Here is a 17,889-nt window from a genome sequence, read left to right as displayed (position 1 = left end):
TGTCTAGGTGTTTCCTTAGGGGCGACCTCGGTAGAGAGTCCGAACCAAGTGCCCGCAATGCGCATTCCCCCTGAATATGAGGATTTAGCACTTGTGTTCAGCAAAACGAGGGCAACACGGCTACCACCTCATAGACAGGGGGATTGTGCGATAGATCTCCAAACAGGAGCGGCACTTCCGCGGAGCCGTGTGTATCCCCTGTCTCAAGAGGAGACAGCGGCTATGGAGACTTACATAGCCGAGTCCTTGGCACAGGGATACATACGGTCCTCCACTTCCCCGGTTTCCTCGAGTTTATTTTTTGTGAAGAAGAAGGACGGGGGTTTGCGCCCGTGTATTGATTACCGTAGTCTCAATCAGATCACGGTTAAGTACAGTTACCCTCTTCCACTGATTGCGACTATGACAGAATCATTACGCGGAGCGCGGTTCTTCACAAAGTTGGATCTCAGGAGCGCGTACAATCTGGTGCGCATTAGGGAGGGGGATGAATGGAAAACAGCATTTAGCACCACCTCGGGTCATTACGAGTATCTCGTCATGCCATACGGGTTAATGAATGCTCCTTCAGTCTTCCAATCCTTTGTTGACGAGATTTTCCAGGACATGCATGGGCAGGGTGTGGTAGTATACATCGACGACATCCTAGTGTACTCTTCTACACGAGCCGAGCATGTAGCCCTGGTGCGCCGAGTGTTGAGGAGACTGTTGGAGCATGACTTGTATGCCAAGGCAGAGAAATGCTTGTTCTTCCAGGAGTCCGTCTCCTTTTTGGGTTATCGGTTGTCCGCGTCTGGTGTGAAGATAGAGGTTGACCGTGTGTCGGCCGTGCGTAATTGGCAAACTCCAACCACTGTAAAAGAGGTGCAGCAGTTTTTGGGTTTTGCTAATTACTACCGGAGGTTTATCCGGGGCTTTGGACAGGTTGCAGCTCCCATTACGTCCCTGCTAAAGGGGGGTCCGGTTCGCTTGCAGTGGTCAGCTGAGGCGGACAGGGCATTTGTCAAACTGAAAAACCTGTTCACCTCGGCTCCGGTGCTGGCGCATCCGGATCCCTCTTTACCATTCCAAGTAGAGGTAGACGCGTCCGAGGCCGGTATTGGGGCAGTCCTGTCGCAACGGTCCGGCACGCCACCTAAGCTCCGCCCCTGTGCGTTCTATTCTAAGAAGCTCAGCTCGGCGGAGCGCAATTATGACGTAGGGGACAGAGAGCTGTTAGCTGTAGTCCAGGCCCTAAAGGTGTGGAGGCATTGGCTTGAGGGGGCTCAACACCCTTTCCTCATTCTGACTGACCACCGTAACCTGGAGTACATCCGGGCAGCTAGGAGATTGAACCCTCGTCAGGCTAGGTGGAACATGTTCCTGACCCGGTTTGTTTTTAAGATCACATACATCCCAGGGTCCCAGAACGGTAAGGCAGACGCCCTGTCCCGGTGGTATGACACAGAGGAGAGGTCCATTGAACCTACTCCCATACTGCCGGAGTCTTGTCTGGTGGCTCCGGTGGTGTGGGAGGTCGATGCGGAGATCGAGCGGGCACTGCGTACCGACCCTACTCCCCCCGAGTGTCCTGTGGGGCGGACGTACGTTCCGCTCGAGGTTCGTGATCGCCTTATCTATTGGGCTCATACATCACCCTCATCTGGACATCCAGGTATTGGCCGGACAGTGCACTGCCTTAGCGTGAAATACTGGTGGCCAACGTTAGGTAAGGATGTGAGGGTTTATGTCTCCTCCTGCTCGGTGTGCGCCCTAGACATTTGGCCAGGGGAAAGTTACATCCCCTGCCCGTTCCACAACGACCATGGTCCCACCTCTCGGTGGATTTTGTGACCGACCTACCCCCCTCCCAGGGGAATACCACCATTGTGGTCGTTGTGGATCGGTTTTCCAAGGCCTGTCGTCTCCTCCCAATGCCGGGTCTCCCTACTGCCCTACAGACCGCTGAGGCCCTATTTACCCACGTGTTCCGGCACTATGGGGTCCCCGAGGATATTGTGTCTGACCGAGGTCCCCAGTTCACCTCCAGAGTCTGGGGGGCGTTCATGGAACGCTTGGGGGTCTCGGTGAGCCTTACCTCGGGGTACCACCCAGAGAGCAATGGGCAGGTTGAACGAGTCAACCAGGATGTGGGTAGGTTTCTGAGGTCCTATTGCCAGGGCCGGCCGGAGGAGTGGTCTAGGTATATCCCCTGGGCAGAGATGGCCCAGAACTCTCTCCGCCACTCCTCCACCAACTTAACACCTTTCCAGTGTGTTTTAGGGTATCAGCCGGTCCTGGCACCTTGGCACGAGAGCCAGATCGAGGCCCCTGCGGTGGATGAGTGGATTCGGCGCTCGGAGGAGACGTGGGACGCTGCCCATGTCCATCTGCAGCGGGCCATCCGTCGACAAAAGGCGAGCGCCGATCGCCACCGCAGTGAGGGACCGGTGTACGCACCGGGAGATCGAGTCTGGCTCTCGACTCGAAACCTGCCCCTCCGCCTGCCCTGCCGGAAGCTGGGTCGGCGGTTTGTGGGGCCCTTTAAAGTCCTGAGAAGATTGAACGAGGTGTGTTACAGGTTACAACTGCCTATTGATTACAAGAATATTAACCCCTCGTTCCATGTGTCTCTTCTCAGGCCGGTGGTAGCTGGCCCACTCCAAGAAGATGAGATAGGAGAGACCCCTCCGCCCCCTTTGGACATCGAGGGGGCCCCGGCGTACAGGGTCCGGACCATCTTGGACTCGAGGCGCCGGATGAGTGGTCTCCAGTATCTCGTGGAGTGGGAGGGGTACGGTCCGGAGGAACGGTGCTGGGTGCCTAGGAGGGACATCCTAGATCCATCCCTCCTGACGGAGTTCCACCGTGGGCATCCCACGCGCCCGGGTCCGCGACCTCCTGGCCGTCCCCGAGGCCGGGGTCGGCGCACGGCTGGAGCCGCGCGTCAAGGGGGGGGTACTGTCACGGATTCTGCCGAGGCTGCTCCTCCTCCTAGTTCGGGCAGGCTTCGGCGTTCGTCGTCCCCGGAGTACTAGCTGCCACCGTTGAATATTTCTATGTTTGATTGCTTTTGTCTGTCTATTACACCTGTGTCCGTTTGTGTCTGATTACGTGTTCTATAAGTTGCCTGTTTTGTATTGGTTAGGTTGTGTGTTGTTTTTCGCCTGTCCGTAGTGCTGCGTGTTTTTCTCTGTTTTGTTGTTTTACGCATAGTTGCGTAATTGCTCGCCTCTGTCGTTTTGAGGCCGTTCATTGTATCTTTGCCTTGTGGATTACAAGTAAACTTTGTTGGACTAAGCTTCGGTGTCCTGCGCCTGACTCCCACACTACATACACCTCAGCCTTGACAAGTATATGGGGCTTTGGAGACAAAACGGATGGGACTGTGATAGACTACATCCAATTTGCTGAGTAGAGTGTTGGAGGCTATTTTGTAAATGACATCGCCGAAGTCAAGGATCGGTAGGATAGTCAGTTTTTTACGAGGGCATGTTTGGCAGCATGAGTGAAGGAGGCTTTGTTGCGAAATAGGAAACCGATTCTAGATTTAACTTTGGATTGGAGATTCTTAATGTGAGTCTGGAAGGAGAGTTTACAGTCTAACCAGACACCTAGGTATTTGTAGTTGTCCACATACTCTAGGTCAGACCCGTCGAGAGTAGTGATTCTAGTCGGATGGGCGGGTGCAAGCAGCGTTCGGTTGAAGAGCATGCATTTAGTTTTACTAGTGTTTAAGAGCAGTTGGAGGCTACTGAAGGAGTGTTGTATGGCATTGAAGCTCGTTTGGAGGTTTGTTAACACAGTGTCCAATGAAGGGCCAGATGTATACCGAATGGTGTCGTCTGCGTAGAGGTGGATCTGAGAGTCACCAGCAGAAAGAGCGACATCATTGATATACACAGAGAAAAGAGTCGGCCCAAGAATTGAACCCTGTGGCACCCCCATAGAGACTGCCATAGGTCCAGACAACAGGCCCTCCGATTTGACACATTGAACTCTATCTGAGAAGTAGTTGGTGAACCAGGCGAGGCAGTCATTTGAGAAACCAAGGCTATTTAGTCTGCCAATAAGAATGCGGTGGTTGACAGAGTCGAAAGCCTTGGCCAGGTCGATGAAGACGGCTGCACAGTACTGTCTATTATCGATCACGGTTATAATATCGTTTAGGACCTTGAGCGTGGCTGAAGTGCACCCATGACCAGCTCGGAAACCGGATTGCATAGCGGAGAAGGTACGGTGGGATTCGAAATGGTCGGTGATCTGTTTGTTAACTTGGCTTTCAAAAACTTTCGAAAGGCAGGGCAGGATGGATATGGGTCTGTAACAGTTTGGATCTAGAGTGTCACCCCCTTTGAAGAGGGGGATGACCGCGGCAGCTTTCCAATCTCTGGGGATCTCAAACGTTACGAAAGAGAGGTTGAACAGGCTAGTAATAGGGGTTGCGACAATTTCGGTGGCTAGTTTTAGAGAGAAAGGGTCCAGATTGTCTAGCCCAGATGATTTGTAGGGGTCCAGATTTTGCAGCTCTTTCAGAACATCAGCTGTCTGGATTTGTGTGAAGGAGAAGCGGGGGGGGCATGGGCAAGTTGCAGCGGAGGGTGCAGAGCTGGTGGCCGGGGTAGTGGTAGCCAGGTGGAAAGCATGGCCAGCCGTAGCAAAATGCTTGTTGAAATTCTCGATTATTGTAGATTTATCGGTGATGATAGTGTTTCCTAGCCTCAGTGCAGTGGGCAGTTGGGAGGAAGTGCTCTTATTCTCCATGGACTTTACAGTGTCCCAAAACGTTTTGGAGTTAGTGCTACAGGATGCAAATTTCTGTTTGAAAAAGTTAGCCTTTGCTTTCCTAACTGCTTGTGTATATTGGTTCCTAACTTCCCTGAAAAGTTGCATATCGCGGGGGCTATTTGATGCTAATGCAGTACGCCACAGGATGTTTTTGTGCTGGTCAAGGGCAGTCAAGTCTGAGGAGAACCAGGGGCTATATCTGTTCTTAGTTCTGTATTTTTTGAATGGGGCATGTTTATTTAAGATTGAGAGGAAATTACTTTTAAAGAACAACCAGGCATCCTCTACTGACGGAATGAGATCTATATCCATCCAGGATACCTGGGCCAGGTCAATTAGGAAGGCCTGCTCGCTGAAGTGTTTTAGGGAGCATTTGACAGTGATGAGGGGTGGTCGTTTGACCGCGGACCCGTTACGGACGCAGGCAATAAGGCATCATCCGCTTCCGCCATCTTTTTCAGTCTCCCCACTCTCAAAGCCTGGACAAACCACTGTTCCGTCTACCGACTAGCCGTTCTTCCAAATGTTTGTAAATTGCGGATTCATGGCCAGAATAAGAGTCCCGTCCTGTACACGTTGTAAATGAATAATTAGGCCGAAAATGCACAATTATCGATATGTTTTATACTAGTTATCATACAAAGAATAATTGAAAGTATTTCCATAAGATATTATGTGATTTGACCCACTTCATATGTATATACTTTATTCTAGTCAAGGCCATCCTATTCGACTATTGCTTTACATACTGAATACTATTTTGTCCTACGTATTCTTCCGATATACAGTGGGGGAAAAAAGTATTTAGTCAGCCACCAATTGTGCAAGTTCTCCAACATAAAAAGATGAGAGAGGCCTGTAATTTTCATCATAGGTACACGTCAACTATGACAGACAAATTGAGAAAAAGAAATCCAGAAAATCACATTGTAGGATTTTTAATGAATTTATTTGCAAATTATGGTGGAAAATAAGTATTTGGTCACCTACAAACAAGCAAGATTTCTGGCTCTCACAGACCTGTAACTTCTTCTTTAAGAGGCACCTCTGTCCTCCACTCGTTACCTGTATTAATGGCACCTGTTTGAACTTGTTATCAGTATAAAAGACACCTGTCCACAACCTCAAACAGTCACACTCCAAACTCCACTATGGCCAAGACCAAAGAGCTGTCAAAGGACACCAGAAACAAAATTGTAGACCTGCACCAGGCTGGGAAGACTGAATCTGCAATAGGTAAGCAGCTTGATTTGAAGAAATAAACTGTGGGAGCAATTATTAGGAAATGGAAGACATACAAGACCACTGATAATCTCCCTCGATCTGGGGCTCCACGCAAGATCTCACCCCGTGGGGTCAAAATGATCACAAGAATGGTGAGCAAAAATCCCAGAACCACACGGGGGGACCTAGTGAATGACCTGCAGAGAGCTGGGACCAAAGTAACAAAGCCTACCATCAGTAACACACTACGCCGCCAGGGACTCAAATCCTGCAGTGCCAGATGTGTCCCCCTGCTTAAGCCAGTACATGTCCAGGCCCGTCTGAAGTTTGCTAGAGTGCATTTGGATGATCCAGAAGAGAATTGGGAGAATGTCATATGGTCAGATGAAACCAAAATAGAACTTTTTGGTAAAAACTCAACTCGTCGTGTTTGGAGGACAAAGAATGCTGAGTTGCATCCAAAGAACACCATACCTACTGTGAAGCATGGGGGTAGAAACATCATGCTTTGTGGCTTTTCTGCAAAGGGACCAGGACGACTGATCCGTGTTAAGGAAAAAATGAATGTATCGTGAGATTTTGAGTGAAAACCTCCTTCCATCAGCAAGGGCATTGAAGATGAAACGTGGCTGGGTCTTTCAGCATGACAATGATCCCAAACACACCGCCCGGGCAACAAAGGAGTGGCTTCGTAAGAAGCATTTCAAGGTCCTGGAGTGGCCTAACCAGTCTCCAGATCTCAACCCCATAGAAAATCTTTGGAGGGAGTTTGAGTTTGAGTTTGAGTTTATTTTTACAGGGACAGTGCACATTAATCAACGTTTCAGTAAAAGTGCCGGTTTTAGCCAGCCGGCTAATTTTCAACCGCAGTCCCTGGGCAGGTTATTAAAAACAATTACAATATAGACAATAACAACATAGAACAAGACATAGCATACAGACATAGCAACATAGGACAAACAAGACGTAGGATACAGACCGAGCAACATAGAACAAAAAGCAGCAAGACAAAATTAATAAAAGCAACAAAGTGTTTCCACACCTCACAAGTTACAGACAACAGACATGAAAAGCGGCAACACACAGCTAGGGACCATGTTCACAAATCTGATTGACCTTTAGCCATGTCTTCAAGCATTTTGTGAAAGTGTGATATGTAGTGCAGTTATGTGTGTCTGATGGCAGTGTATTCCAGACATGGGAAGCTCTCACAGAAAAAGCGGATTTACTAAAGGTGCTTTTCCTTAGGGGAACTACACAGTCACCTCTCATGGCAGACCTTGTGGATCTGCTGCCATATGTTTGGGTTTTCTGTTTAACAAAAATACTGAGTGGAGGGGGAGCCAAGCCATTTAGGATCTTGAATACAAGACATGCATCGGTGTATTGCACAAGATTTTCCCAACTCAGGAGCTCATGCTTTCTAAGGATGTGACAGTGATGATGGCTATTGGGCTTCCTATCAAGCACTTTGAGAGCCTGTTTGTAGACAGACTGAATAGGTCTTACTGTTGTACAGCAAGCTTGGGCCCAACTAGTGAAGCAGTATGTTAAGTGGGGGAGTATCATAGATTTGAAGTACAGTTTTGCTACCTCTGTAGTCAAACAATTTCGTATAAATCGGAAATTAGCTAGGTTGAATTTGGTTATTTGAATTACCTTTTTCACATGCTTTTTAAAAGAGAGGTTGGAATCAAGTATGATGCCAAGGTACTTAAAATCAGATACCCCCTGGAGCTTCTCCCCTGACACATAGACTTCTGGCTCAGTAGCATCTGTTGCCCCCTTTGTGAAGAACATGCAAACAGTTTTTTTCACATTGAGATGCAAACACGAGTCACTGAGCCACTTTGTAACCTGGACCATTACAGTAGTGAGTTCTTGTGCAGCTTGTTGTTTGCTCTTTGCATGCACATATATCACTGTATCATCTGCATACATTTGAACTTCAGACCCAGTACAGACAGAAGGCAGATCATTAATGTACAGGCTGAACAGGAGGGGCCCCAGTATTGACCCTTGGGGCACACCCACATCATAGCTAAGAGTGGGCGACAGCTCATTGCTCACTCTGACACACTGAGTTCTGCCTTCAAGGTATGATTTCATCCATCTCAAGGCATCGGGGGAAAAGTTGAACTTGGACAATTTTGTGATGAGAATCTCAGTTGAAAGTCTGTGTTGCCCAGCGACAGCCCCAAAACATCACTGCTCTAGAGGAGATCTGCATGAAGGAATGGGCCAAAATACTAGCAACAGTGTGTGAAAACCTTGTGAAGACTTACAGAAAACGTTTGACGTGTGTCATTGCCAACAAAGGGTATATAACAAAGTATTGAGAAACTTTTGTTATTGACCAAATACTTATTTTCCACCATAATTTGCAAATAAATTCATTAAAAATCCTACAATGTGATTTTCTGGATATTTTTTTCTCATTTTGTCTGTCATAGTTGACGTGTACCTATGATGAAAATTACAGGCCTCTCTCATCTTTTTAAGTGGGAGAACTTGCACAATTGGTGGCTGGCTAAATACTTTTTTTCCCCACTGTACTACATATTCTATCCACATACTGACCATAGTCTTTATACATCTCATCACATATATATACATATTTATACTCTGGACTCTGACATTGCGCATCCTAATATTTATATATTTCTTAATTCCATTCTTTTACTTTTAGATTTGTGTGTATTGTTGTGTAATGTTAGATATTACATTTACATTTTACATTTTAGTCATTTAGCAGACGCTCTTATCCAGAGCGACTTACAGTTAGCGCATACATTATTTTTATCGAACCCACAACCCTGGCGTTGCAAACGCCATGCTCTACCAACTGAGCTACATCCCCTGCCGGTCATTCCCTCCCCTACCCTGGACGACGCTGGGCCAATTGTGCGCCGCCCCATGGGTCTCCCGGTCGCGGCCGGCTACGACAGAGCCTGGATTCGAACCAGGATCTCTAGTGTCACAGCTAGCACTGCGATGCAGCGCCTTAGACCACTGCGCCACTCGGGAGGCCATTACTGCACTGTTGGAGGCCATTACTGCACTGTTGGAGCTAGGAACACAAGCACTTCACTACATCCGCGATAACATCTGCTAAATATGTGTAAGTGACCAATACATGTATTATTATTATAGAAAATTGTTTAAACCTAAATCGACAATGTTTTTTGTGTGTGTATTCCTATCATGTATTGCACTGTATACTGTACATCATTTCCTGTACATTGTGTCGCTGTAAAAGGGGGGTCCATTCTACTCAGAAGTACTTCTAGTTTCCAAATCCACAAAGTTTACATCCAGAGGAGCGTTGCTGCTCATTTTGCTACACAACGTACAGAAAATTGTGCATGGTGCAATATGTACGGCCAATATGAAAAAACTATTGGATTTAAACTGATTGGCCGCAAAATGGGCAGTGATGCCCCTCTGGGATTTGGAAACTAGAGGTGCTCATGAGTAAAATGAACCCCCTCTTTTACTGCGACACTATATGTATGTCAATATGTATGTCCAATTTGAAAAACTTACTGAACATCATGCAATATGAATGGGCTAAATAACAATGGGATTTAAATGGGTTTCCTATAGTTGATTATAATAATAATGATAGTAATAATGATGATGATGATGGTCCTCTGTAGCTCAGCTGGTAGATTACGGCGCTTGTAACGCCAAGGTAGTGGGTTCGATCCCCGGGACCACCCATACACAAAAATGTATGCACGCATGACTGTAAGTCGCTTTGGATAAAAGCATCTGCTAAATGGCATATTATTTATATTATTATAATGATAATAATATGATTTACATTGTTATTACTATTATTATTCATAGTAGCCTTATAAATCATGTTTTGTTACTTTTATTACTATTGTTACCATAATAACTATCTAGTTGTATATATTATTGTATAGATTATTGTATTGTATAGATTATATTATTATTATTATTAGTTGTATTATTGTTTCATTTACACCTGCACTGTTTGAGCTCAGAGCGTAAGTTTTTTTTTTAGTAATCATTACTTTCAATCATATTATTTGTGCTATTAAGGCTACTATTTATTTTTATTTTTTGATATTGTAAAAAAAATTATACGCCTGCTAACATAAATAAAAAGTTACGAATTTCGACATTTTTGGATGACTTTTTACCATCTTCATTGTGGGACTTTTATTTTGAAGGGAAATCTTCAAGGTCACGGCCTTATTCTTGTTAGGTCTAGCTGGCGTCTGTGCGGCAACAACAGTATCAGGCAGAAGAAATAGACGGGGTTTATGACTTCCTAACCTAACGTAACAGGCGTAGAAATACTTTGTGGCTGTGGTAAATTAACTAGTGACGGGGCTTCTCCATGGGTCCCAACCTTACTATAGCTCAATCGTCCCGACTGCCTGATTCTTCTCAGAAGCCTAACTACATTTTCGCACTCCACTCCAGCAGCTGGCGATAGGGAAAATGTGTTTACTCGTGCACCACCAGTGGCGGCTCCTGAAAAAATTCTCAGGGGGGGCAATTTTTCTGATGATTTAGGTGACCTACACACATTTTAAAAAAGATATGTCCAGCAACAACATGAAGACAGGGGCAGCATATAAGTCAATACCAGAAGCATTTATTGACTGATCTCAAAAGTGTTGGCTTACCAGGGTTGGTGGAGCCCTCAGTTTCATCTTTGCCTCGCAAAGCTAACTCAAACACTCCGCAAAACTTCACACACTGGATTAGCCGGCTGAGGATGTGGCGGTTCTTGCTAATGTCGTAGTAAATATATTTGTTATAGTGAATATGGAATATGATATGTTGAGTAAAATGTTGTGCTAAGATCTATTTAGGTCAGGAGCTGGTTATAAGTTCTGTTCCTATCCAATAACAATGGACAAAAGGGTCCTATCTTGTCAGCCTTGTCAGCAGGTGGCCAAGGACAACACCCACGCCATAGGCCTCTCAGTTCTTCCAACTCACGAGTTCTTGCTCTGAGGACACACACACACACACACACAAACACACACACACACACACACACACATCATCACTGTTAAACACACACACACACACACACAAAAATCCCCTCTCTTAGGCTGAACATTTGAAGACAGAGAACCCGACTCAGAGCCAATGCAACAGTGACAGTAGCCTGGAGGGGACCTCGCCCAACTCATCAGGACCAATCAGAAGATCAGAACTACTAGATTCAACCTACTTCATTTATTGCATAAAATGTCTGCACACAATGTTTCGGGGCTCTCTTCAGATAATAATAATGATATAATAATGATAATAATAATAATAATAATAATAATAATAATAATAATAATAATAATAATAATATGCCATTTAGCAGACGCTTTTATCCAAAGCGACTTACAGTCATGCGTGCATACATTTTTGTGTATGGGTGGTCCCGGGGATCGAACCCACTACCTTGGCGTTACAAGCACCATGCTCTACCAGCTGAGCTACAGAAAGTGGATACTCATGGATGCGCATTGCAATTGTAAAATGTCAACACAATTGGAGACACCACGTCATTTTTGGAGACATGTTATTGACAGTAAACTATTGTAGATGCGACTGCTAACTAAATAAAACATTTTAGCTGGCTAGCTAATCATCTTAGCTAAATGTGGGGCAAACAATTCAGTTATTTACCGTTAATTTGAGGGATTGGGGTGAAAGAAATCGAGTTACATAGTGATACTTTACGATATACTGTATTGACAATATCGCAATATTTTAGCGCTAGTTGGCTGTACCTGCACCAAAACACCATTATTGTTCCTTCATAGCTTGTTCTCAATCTTTTCACATTGGGAGCCAATTTGTTTTCAGCACTTTTATTTCCATGACTGATCAAAACTCGTTCTCATGGCTTTCTGATCCCTCTGCAACAGACATATGGTGCGCAATAAAATCACAGTATCGAATCGCAATACGTATAGAATCATGAGACTCGCAATGCTGATGCATATATCTTATCGTGAGGTTCCTGGCAATTCCCAGCCCAAGTTCATTTGCCACAACAAATCTCTTCGCTAGCAAACGCGGTCTTCTCCAAAACGGCAATGTGTCTCCAGCAATGTTTACTTTTTTGACGTTCTATGGCATCTCCACTTTCCAAGCATATATGACCACATGTAATATTTTGGTAAGTGATGCAAATAGTGAACTATGTAGGGCCAGGATGTAAAATATATGTAGCTGCAGCAATTTCTCTTATCTGATATGGTAAGTAATGGGGCTTAATTTATAGCTCCCTAAGAGTTTGACGAACGGGTCCGTGCACGCGATTCCAGATATCTTTACCTCTGAATAAACTGCCTTTATTATACCATATCCACCCTGTCCAAAGTCTCTACTTGGTCTCAGTTCTCCAGTAAACTTGTGATTATCAACACTAACCTCATCGTTGTGGCGGCGGACAGCTAGCCTGTATCCCTCATCAAGTTGAGTGGCAATGTTATTTTTCCGTTCGTACCAATTTTTGGAAAATCCTCGGGTGTAGGACTTTCCGCCTTTAGTAGAAACCTGTTGAATTATTAAATTTGGTCTGGGAGGTCCTAATTGTTTCGTTGCCAATTTATCTTCATTTGTTCGCCGACAAAAAGGAACTTCTTTCAAAGACACAATCCGCTCTTTTCTCAGTTACGTTCATGGTTACGTTACGTTACGTATGACGAAAGCGCGTAAGTGCAAGCCCTCAGACACCCATAGAGATTGTATTGAAGGCTCTGAAATTTGAAAAAAATAGATTTTACATTAGAGGCTATGAGAGACTTCTGGGCGATTTTCAACCTGACTGAAATCGCCCCAAAAGGGGGGGGAGCCATTTGAAGCACGACTTTAGCCTGATTCGACATTTAGTGGCAGTGTGGCACTGTGGCAGATCAGACGTATAGATTACAACACTGATAACTACTGTTGCCGTGATATAATTGATTAGAAAAAAAATCCCTTCCTTTTCCCGTTTGGCAGTGCGTCGCCCATATCGCCCTATTGAACAGGCCGCCCCTGAGTGAGGGCCAGCCAACGAGAGCGTACAGGTCACAATGGTGGGTAGTAAATGGGGCTTTGGTGACAAAACGGATGGCACTGTGATAGACTACATCCAATTTGCTGAGTAGAGTGTTGGAAGCTATTTTGTAAATGACATCGCCGAAGTCAAGGATCGGTAGGATAGTCAGTTTTACGAGGGCATGTTTAGCAGCATGAGTGAAGGAGGCTTTGTTGCGAAATAGGAAGCCGATTCTAGATTTAACTTTGGATTGGAGATGCTTAATGTGAGTCTGGAAGGAGAGTTTACGGTCTAACCAGACACCTAGGTATTTGTAGTTGTCCACATATTCTAAGTCAGACCCGCCGAGAGTAGTGATTCTAGTCGGGCAGAAGGGTGTAGGCAGCGTTCGATTGAAGAGCATGCATTTCGTTTTACTAGCGTTTAAGAGCAGTTGGAGGCCACAGAAGGAGTGTTGTATGGCATTGAAGCTCGTTTGGAGGTTTGTTAACACAGTGTCCAATGAAGGGCCAGATGTATACAAAATGGTGTCGTCTGTGTAGTGGTGGATCTGAGAGTCACCAGCAGCAAGAGCGACATCATTGATATACATAGAGAATAGAGTCGACCCGAGAGACTGCCAGAGGTCCAGACAACAGGCCCTCCGATTTGACACATTGAACTCTATCTGAGAAGTATTTGGTGAACCAGGTGAGGCAGTCATTTGAGAAACCAAGGCTATTTAGTCTGCCAATAAGAATGCGGTGATTGACAGAGTCAAAAGCCTTGGCCAGGTCAATGAAGACGGCTGCACAGTACTGTCTTTTATCGATCGCGGATATTATATCGTTTAGGACCTTGAGTGTGGCTGAGGTACACCCATGACCAGCTCGGAAACCAGATTGCATAGCGGAGAAGGTACGGTGGGATTCGAAATGGTCGGTGATCTGTTTGTTAACTTAGCTTTCAAATACTTTCGAAAGGCAGGTTAGGATGGATATAGGTCTGTAACAGTTTGGATCTAGAGTGTCACCCCTTTTGAAGAGGGGGATGACCGCGGCAGTTTTCCAATCTCTGTGGATCTCAGACGATACGAAAGAGGTTGAACAGGCTGGTAATAGGGGTTGCGACAATTTCGGCGGCTAATTTTAGAAAGAAAGGGTCCAGATTGTCTAGCCCAGCTGTTTTGTAGGGGTCCAGATTTTGCAGCTCTTTCAGAACATCAGCTATCTGAATTTGGGTGAAGGAGAAGCGGGGGGGGGGGGGGGGGGGTAGCCTGGTGGAATGCGGAGGGTGCAGAGCTGGTGGCCGGGTAGGGGTAGCCTGGTGGAAAGCATGGTCAGCCATATCGGTAGTGACAGTGTTTCCTAGCCTCAGTGCAGAGGGCAGCTGGGAGGAGGTGCTCTTATTCTCCATGGACTTTACAGTGTCCCAAAACTTTTTGGAGTTAGTGCTACAGGATGCAAATTTCTGTTTGAAAAAGTTAGCCTTTTCTTTCCTAACTGATTGTGTATATTGGTTCCTGACTTCCCTGAAAAGTTGCATATCGCGGGGGCTGTTCGATGCTAATGCAGTACGCCACAGGATGTTTTTGTGCTGGTCAAGGGCTGTCAAGTCTGGGGTGAACCAGGGGCATGCTTATTTAAGATGGAGAGGAAAGCACTTTTAAAGAACAACCAGGCATCCTCTACTGACGGAATGAGGTCAATATCCATCCAGGATACCCGGGCCAGATCAATTAGAAAGTCCTGCTCGCTGAAGTGTTTTAGGGAGCGTTTGACAGTGATGAGGGGTGGTCGTTTGACCGCGGACCCATTACGGACGCAGGCAATGAGGCAGTGATCGCTGAGTTCCTGGTTGAAGACAGCGGAGGTGTATTTAGAGGGTAAATTAGTCAGGATGATATCTATGAGGGTGGCCATGTTAACAGATTTAGGGTTGTACCTGGTAGGTTCCTTGATAATTTGTGTGAGATTGAGGGCATCTAGTTTAGATTGTAGGACGGCCAGGGTGTTAAGCATATCCCAGTTTAGGTCACCAAGCAATACGAACTCTGAGGATAGATGGGGGGCAGTCAATTCACATATGGTGTTCAGGGCACAGCTGGGGGCTGAGGGAGGTCTGTAGCAAGCGGCAACAGTGAGAGACTTATTTCTGGAAAGGTGGATTTTTAGAAGTAGAAGCTCAAACTGTTTGGGCACAGACCTGGATAGTATGATAGAGCTCTGCAGGCAATCTCTACAGTAGATTGCAACTCCGCCCCCTTTGGCAGTTCTATCTAGATGGAAAATGTTGTAGTTGGGAATGGACATTTCAGAATCTTTGGTGGCCTTCCTAAGCCAGGATTCAGACACTGCTAGAACATCACAGTTGGCGGAGTGTGCTAACGCAGTGAATAACTCAAACTTAGGGAGGAGGCTTCTGATGTTAACATGCAAGAAACCAAGGCTTTTGCGGTTACAGAAGTCAACAAATGATAGCGCCTGGGGAGCAGGAGTGATACTGGGGGCTACAGGGCCTGGGTTTACCTCTACATCACCAGAGGAATAGAGGAGGAGTAGAATAAGGATACGGCTAAAGGCTTTAAGTACTGGTCTTCTAGTGCCTTGGGTACAGATAAAAAAAGGGGCAGATTTCTGGGCGTTGTAGAATAGATTCAGGGCATTATGTACAGACAAGGATATGGAAGGATACGAGTACAGTGGAGGTAAACCTAAGCGTTGGGTAAAGATGAAAGAGATAGCATCACTGGAGGCACCGATTGAGCCGGTCTCCGCATGTGTGGGGGTTAGGACAAAGGAGCTATCTGAGACAGGTTGAGCAGGACTGGGGGCTCTACATTGAAAAAGTACAGTTAGAACTAACCGAAACAGCAATAGGCAAGGCATATTGACATGGGAGAGAGGCATAAAGCAGTCACAGGTGTTATTCGAGAGAGCTAAGACAACAGCTGGTAATGGCGACGAAAGTTTGAGCTGAGGCTAAACAGATAAACAGGAATGGGTGGAGTAAAAGGCCAGCAACACTCCATATTATTCCGAGCCCCATGAAATGACACCATATACAGTGAGGGAAAAAAGTATTTGATCCCCTGCTGATTTTGTACGTTTGCCCACTGACAAAGAAATGATCAGTCTATAATTTTAATGGTAGGTTTATTTGAACAGTGAGAGACAGAATAACAACAACAAAATCCAGAAAAACACATGTCAAAACTGTTATAAATTGATTTGCATTTTAATGAGGGAAATACGTTTTTGACCCCCTCTCAATCAGAAAGATTTCTGGCTCCCAGGTGTCTTTTATACAGGTAACGAGCTGAGATTAGGAGCAAACTCTTAAAGGGAGTGCTCCTAATCTCAGCTTGTTACCTGTATAAAAGACACCTGTCCACAGAAGCAATCAATCAATCAGATTCCAAACTCTCCACCATGGCCAAGACCAAAGAGCTCTCCAAGGATGTCAGGGACAAGATTGTAGACCTACACAAGGCTGTAATGGGCTACAAGACCATCGCCAAGCAGCTTGGTGAGAAGGTGACAACAGTTGGTGGTCGATTATTCGCAAATGGAAGAAACACAAAAGAACTGTCAATCTCCCTCGGCCTGGGGCTCCATGCAAGATCTTACCTCGTGGAGTTGCAATGATCATGAGAACGGTGAGGAATCAGCCCAGAACTTCACGGAAGGATCTTGTCAATGATCTCAAGGCAGCTGGGACCATAGTCACCAAGAAAACAATTTGTAACACACTACGCCGTGAAGGACTGAAATCCTGCAGCGCCCGCAAGGTCCCCCTGCTCAAGAAAGCACATATACAGGGCCGTCTGAAGTTTGCCAATGAACATCTGAATGATTCAGAGTAGAACTGGGTGAAAGTGTTGTGGTCAGATGAGACCAAAATTGAGCTCTTTGGCATCAAGTCAACTCGCCGTGTTTGGAGGAGGAATGCTGCCTATGACCCCAAGAACACCATCCCCACCGTCAAACATGGAGGTGGAAACATTATGCTTTGGGGGTGTTTTTCTGCTAAGGGGACAGAAAAACTTCACCGCATCAAAGGGACGATAGACGCGGCCATGTACCGTCAAATCTTGGGTAAGAACCTCCTTCCCCCAGCCAGGGCATTGAAAATGGGTCGTGGATGGGTATTCCAGCATGACAATGACCCAAAACACACGGCCAAGGCAACAAAGGAGTGGCTCAAGAAGAAGCACATTAAGGTCCTGGAGTGGCCTAGCCAGTCTCCAGACCTTAATCCCATACAACATATGTGGAGGGAGCTGAAGGTTTGAGTTGCCAAACGTCAGCCTCAAAACCTTAATGACTTGGAGAAGATCTGCAAAGAGGAGTGGGACAAAATCCCTCCTGAGATGTGTGCAAACCTGGTGGCCAACTACAAGAAACGTCTGACCTCTGTGATTGCCAACAAGGGTTTTGCTACCAAGTACTAAGTCATATTTTGCAGAGGGGTCAAATACTTATTTCCCTCATTAAAATGCAAATCAATTTATAACATTTTTGACATGCGTTTTTCTGGATTTTTTTGTTGTTATTCTGTCTCACTGTTCAAATAAACCTACCATTAAAATTATAGACTGATCATTTTTTTGTTTGTCATTTAGCAGACGCTCTTATCCAGAGCGACTTACAGGAGCAATTAGGGTTAAGTGCCTTGCTCAAGGGCACATCGACAGATTTTTCACCTAGTCCGCTCGGGGATTAGAACCAGCGACCTTTCGTTTACTGGCACAATGCTCTTAACCACTAAGCTATCTATAAGCCACTGTCTTTGTCAGTGGGCAAATGTACAAAATCAGCAGGGAATCAAATACTTTTTTCCCTCACTGTATACATTCTACAGACCCTACTGAGTATTACCTATAA

The sequence above is a fragment of the Coregonus lavaretus genome (assembly GCF_964263955.1).
Source record: "Coregonus lavaretus genome assembly, chromosome: 21".
NCBI lineage: Eukaryota > Metazoa > Chordata > Actinopteri > Salmoniformes > Salmonidae > Coregonus > Coregonus lavaretus.
Note: the sequence above shows the minus strand (reverse complement) of the source record.